This window comes from Notolabrus celidotus, unplaced genomic scaffold (assembly GCF_009762535.1).
Source record: "Notolabrus celidotus isolate fNotCel1 unplaced genomic scaffold, fNotCel1.pri scaffold_195_arrow_ctg1, whole genome shotgun sequence".
Classification (NCBI taxonomy): domain Eukaryota; kingdom Metazoa; phylum Chordata; class Actinopteri; order Labriformes; family Labridae; genus Notolabrus; species Notolabrus celidotus.
This window is the reverse complement of record NW_023260052.1, coordinates 86,688-91,730: the sequence shown is the minus strand read 5'-3', so window position 1 is coordinate 91,730 and position 5,043 is coordinate 86,688. Positions and strand designations below refer to the sequence as shown.

The 5,043-nt window shown below is 41.9% G+C and overlaps 1 long non-coding RNA gene across 1 annotated transcript; it reads right to left on the bottom strand.

Annotated features, from left to right (window-relative positions):
• Positions 1 to 3,568: 3,568 nt before the first annotated feature.
• Positions 3,569 to 4,658, bottom strand: LOC117808980. The gene is made up of 3 exons (XR_004630412.1): positions 4,372 to 4,658; positions 4,128 to 4,187; positions 3,569 to 3,635 (listed from the first exon to the last, which is right to left on the bottom strand). It is a non-coding gene; the product is annotated as an uncharacterized LOC117808980 (long non-coding RNA).
• Positions 4,659 to 5,043: the final 385 nt, after the last annotated feature.

The following is a 5,043-nucleotide window of genomic DNA, read 5'->3' as shown; positions in this document are numbered from 1 at the left end:
CTGGTACTTTCAGTAATGTAACGTTTTGAGATAACCTCAGTTTGAACATTAGTGTTCACAGATAAATCACTTTCAAAGAAAACACAGCAGTGATCAGAGAGAGCAACATCAGATACCAGAACCTTGGAAATGTTTAGACCCTTGGAGATAACCAACATGGATGTTAAAATCACCAACAATTAAAACAGAATCAAAGTCAGTGCAGATAAGAGACAGTAGTTCAACAAGGTTATCAAAGAAATCAGTACAGTATTTAGGTGGTCTGTAAATATTAAGAAATATAGACCGAGAGGATGTATTTAACTGAAGAGCCACATATTCAAAAGAAGTGAAATTTCCATAAAACACCTGCTTGCATTTGAATAACTCATTAAAAATTATACTAACACCTCCTCCTTTTTTATGCGTTCTAGTCTTACTCACAAAAGAGAAGTTTGGAGGGCATGATTCAATGTGTACAGCTGCACTGTTATCTTGGTCTAACCAAGTCTCTGTTAAAAACATAAAATTAAGATTGTGTTTAATAATAAAATCATTTATTAAAAAAGATTTGCCTCCCAGAGACCTGATATTTAATAAAGCTAAGTTTAGTGAGTTAAAACCAGTTGTGTTATTTTTTACAGCTGTTTGTGGCTGACGAGGAAGTGGAGCTAAATTTAATAAGTTGGCAGATTTAGTCGAGTATCTTCTGTTTCTTAGCAGATTTACCCTTTTTCTATTTCCTGCCAAAAGAGGAATTGAGGAGGCTACCTGAATTCCACAGGGCCCCGGCTTTTCCTGGTTGAAAATATTAATGATATCAGCTTTGAAGCCTGGACCCGGCCCATATCAGTTAGAATTGTTATGATGATGATGATTCCGAGGAGGTGAAGGGGCTTTGTGAAGTTTCTGTGATGGTGGTTTCAGGCGCGGTGGTGGGCTGGGGGCTGAGCAATGGGGTAGATTTAGGGGAGAGAATATGGGATTTGGACGGGGTGTAAGCTTGATTCCAACATTGACAAGCTTTTTCATCTCATCCGTAAAATCCAGGAGGGGGGAGGAGGGAGAGAGAGTGACTGGAGAGGGCGGGGAGTTGGCTGGTGTTTGGGGTGGTGAAGAATAGAAATCTCCTCCTGTTGGGAGTGGAGGCCACTCCTCTTGTTGGGGGGTGGAAGATGGCCGCAGTGGAGGCCACTCCTCTTGTTGGGGGGGTGAAGATGGCCGCAGTCTAGGACGCTCCTCTCGTTGGGGGGTTGAAGTTGGCGGCACTGGAGGACGCTCCTCTTGGGGGGGTGAAGGTGGCGGCGATGAAGACTCCTCCTGGCTCAGCGATCTCAGTCGTTTTCCTCCAGAATGTGGTCTTATCTTCTGTTTTGTTTTGTCTTGTCTCTTGTCCTTGGCCAGGGAAGCTGGTGTGTGATACACAGAGTAAAATAGGTTGGAAGTGAACAATCTTACTCCTGACTTGTTGAGGCAAAATCCATCTGCCTTAAAAAGGTGTCTGCGTTCCCAGAAAATATTAAAATTGTCAATAAAGTTCACTGATTGAGCGGCACATGTAGCTTTGAGCCATTTGTTCAAAATCAACAGCCTGCTGAATCTCTCGTCCCCTCTTCGGACAGTCGGTAGAGGGCCACTGATAAACACCACCGTATCAACAGATCTGACTTTGCGCAGCAGATCAGTAAAATCTTGTTTCAATACCTCAGATTGTTGCTTCACAACATCCAAGGCCCCAGTGTGAAGAATGAGTGATTTCACCGTTGTGTGGTCAGCAACAATGTCCAGAATTTTGTCTGAAATGTCAGAGACCGAATCGTTGGTGAAGCAGAGGACTTTGGTGTTTTTCTCTTGCCACAGAGGCTACTGACCTCTTTCACGGCACCATCGCCCACGATCAGTGTTTCAGGCCCAGTCGTCAGCTCCCTCTGCGGCCTTTTGCTTATAGATTTGGTCTCGTACCTTCCCTTGGTCTTCGAGGACACAGGGTTTCTCAGGTCCTGGGATGGAGAGTCAGGATCTTGTGAAAGTGGTGCAAATCTGTTCTCTAAATGTATCTTTGTTTCTTCTACAGGTTTGCTCTTACTAGTAGTTTTTACTGCTGTCCATGGCTGTTTCCTCCTTGGTAGGGGGGTTGAGGCGGCACTCCTTCTGGATGAGAGTGCAGGCCAGCCAGTCGCATCAGAAATCTCAGGGCGCTTGGCTCTGCCTGTTATCCGTTCTCTCATGTCCGTGGGAAACGTTTTATCTTTAGGCCTAGCGCCAAGAGTGTTCCAGCTGGTCCCAACTGCACAGTCCTCCTGTTTTGGAGTGTCATTGTTTGGGCTAACTAGCCGTGTGTTAGCAGGTACATGTCTGCTGCTCTGACCCCATGGAAGAGTGGTGTCATTCCCGCATAGTCCATTCACTTCCACATTCACTTCTATCCAATGCATCTTTGTTTCCAGCACAGCAATTTTCTGAAGGATCTTCTGAAAATCGTCCACAGTGAAAGGAGGCATTTTGGTTCCAGTTAGCTTAGCTGCTAACAGGCTTTTGCCGATCAGTAGGCCACGTTTGCAGTTTCGATAAAATGTCGAGATAAGGCAGTAGTTTACTTTGTCGACAATAAATTATAGTCCCAGTGGTTTCTAAGTATCCTGGAGTGACTGCTTGTAGTCTCTCAGTGAAGAAAAAAGAGTTAAAATGAAAAGAATGCAAGCATAAGCAAGAGCAAGCAAAAAAGCGTCTGCACTCCTCAAGAGCACTCACTCTTCAAGAGCACTCACAAAGAAGAAGAATTAAAGCCGCAAGCGGCGATGAACGGGCCCTCGCACACCTGCGGCCGCCGCCTATGCGAGCCGCTGCCTACGCGAGCTGCCACACGTAAATTGCCGCCTGATATTTGCCACCGCATGATGCGAAAGCTAGATCTGAGAGTATATACTGGCTTAGGTGGTGCAAATGTTCCAATTTTCTGGCAGATTGCCAAGAAAACCTCCAAAGTTGACAGTGTGCCGCGCCCACAATTTTAGTCTGAACAGAATTCCTTTAATCATTTTCACATTGAAATCTGTATCTGTGTTCATGCACTGCCTGAAAGTCAACACCGCCTGGTCTGGCCACCACTTCATGATTTTTGGAGATTTGGGCATTTGAAAGTCTGAAAACAAAATTTTTTTGGTTTATGTTGAGACTTTTGCTTTAATTTGAATGCAAATTTATTTGGAGAAGTGTTTCGGCGGTTTGATGTTAGTGTTTGGAAGGTTCTTTAATAGAATGTGAAATACATGTAACATGTGTAACAATGAGCGTTGTTCTTAGTGCTACTTTGGATAAAAATGATGTGAACCTTATAGTGTTCATATTTATGTATTAATATGTTTCAGTCAGAGATGATATGAAACAGACAGATTTTTAGAAAACAGACATGTATTACCAATTTTAAGAAGAACTCAAAGGAAATACAAATAAGAGCATTTTAAATATATCTAAAAAAATTTAGCCCAAAAAAAACAATATTACACATTAATAACAGTAATTGACATGTCCTAGAAATAGTTTATTACCAAAAATTATGAAACAGCTTATACACAACAGTATTTCTACATCTGGGAAGTGGTTCATCAGCGAGGTGCTGGCATCTGATCAGGTGGCCTCATGGTGAGTGAGCTTGTCTGTGGGAAAAGCAAATAGACATATTATCAGGATAAATTGTATGTTATAATGTGTGATAAGAAACGCTAGAATCACTTGAACACAATTTGGTATATGAATGAAAGTTGCCTCTCTACACTCCCCTGGGACTCTGCGTTGTGTTATTTTTGGGAATGTGGGGATGCAGTGCGGAGACAAACACTGGACGCCGGGTTCGGGATGTGGTTTAGACCAGGAAATTTAATATCCTAAGCACAAAAGTAACGTCTCAAAAAACAAACATCGCGTCCACTCCAAAATCCAACAGTCTCTGAACTACGGTGTCAGAGGAGGAACAAAACAGAAAGCAAAACAGCAGGAATTGCTCAATCTGGCTGTGATAAACAGCTCAACAGGGACACCTGGTGGCCTTTTTAGGCTACTACCTTACATGTATATTATAATGTGTGATAAGAAACACTAGAATTACTTAAACACGATTTGGTATTTGAATGAAATTTGTAGGAAAGTACCATGTGCACTGTAAGATGGACCTGCTTGTCCTTCTTGGTCATCTATCCAGTCTGCATCCACTGAAGAGTTGAAACATAAAAAGATTCATTAGGCAATGATGTTTTGCATTAGAAAAGTGTGCATTGTTTGGTCAATTGTGTTGTTGTTGTAGTGTTGTCATGAACATGTTTGTTCATGTATTGTTTAAGCATTAATTAGTAACTACATGAATATTTTTTAAACAAGGATAATGAAAGTACTTACTTCCTTCAGCAAATGCTTGGACAAGCATTTTAGTTTCCTGCATTTTGTTTTTTAATTTTTCCTGTAACTCCTGGATGGTGTTGTCCTTTATTTCCAGATGTGCAGCTTGACTCATCACAACAGATTTTTGCTGCTGGATCTCCTTCCTTGCTGTTTAAATGAGTTCTGCAGGGCTTGTTTCTCACTTGCATTTTGATGTTACGCCTAAACACATGCCACGCCCACAATTTTAATCGGAACAGAATTCTTTTAACACTAATTTAATCCTCAATATGTGTGCTATTGAATGTGCTTTGTTTGGACTGAATCGGATAAAAACTCTAGGAGTAGCTCTCAAAAGTATGCACCCTTATTTTGGCTGCGTTTTTTATGTTCAAAGCTAGGTGGCGCTCTTCCTGTCGAGTTTGGGATATGGGTGCAAGAGGCTTTTTTGTGCGTCCTGGTGCCATTAATTTGCGTAAAATTTTTCAAGCATGTACCTCAAAATAACCCCAATACGAAGGCGATTTTGAAAATTTTAGGGGGCGCTAGTAAGCACATTTTTGCAGATACATTTTTGAGACCCATAAATTAGTAAATTTTTCACCAGGCCCGATGAGTGTGCAAAAATATCCGCGCTTTCATTCTCGTTCAGGGGGCCAAAAGTGCGTTTGAAGTTGCGTAAGAAAGAAG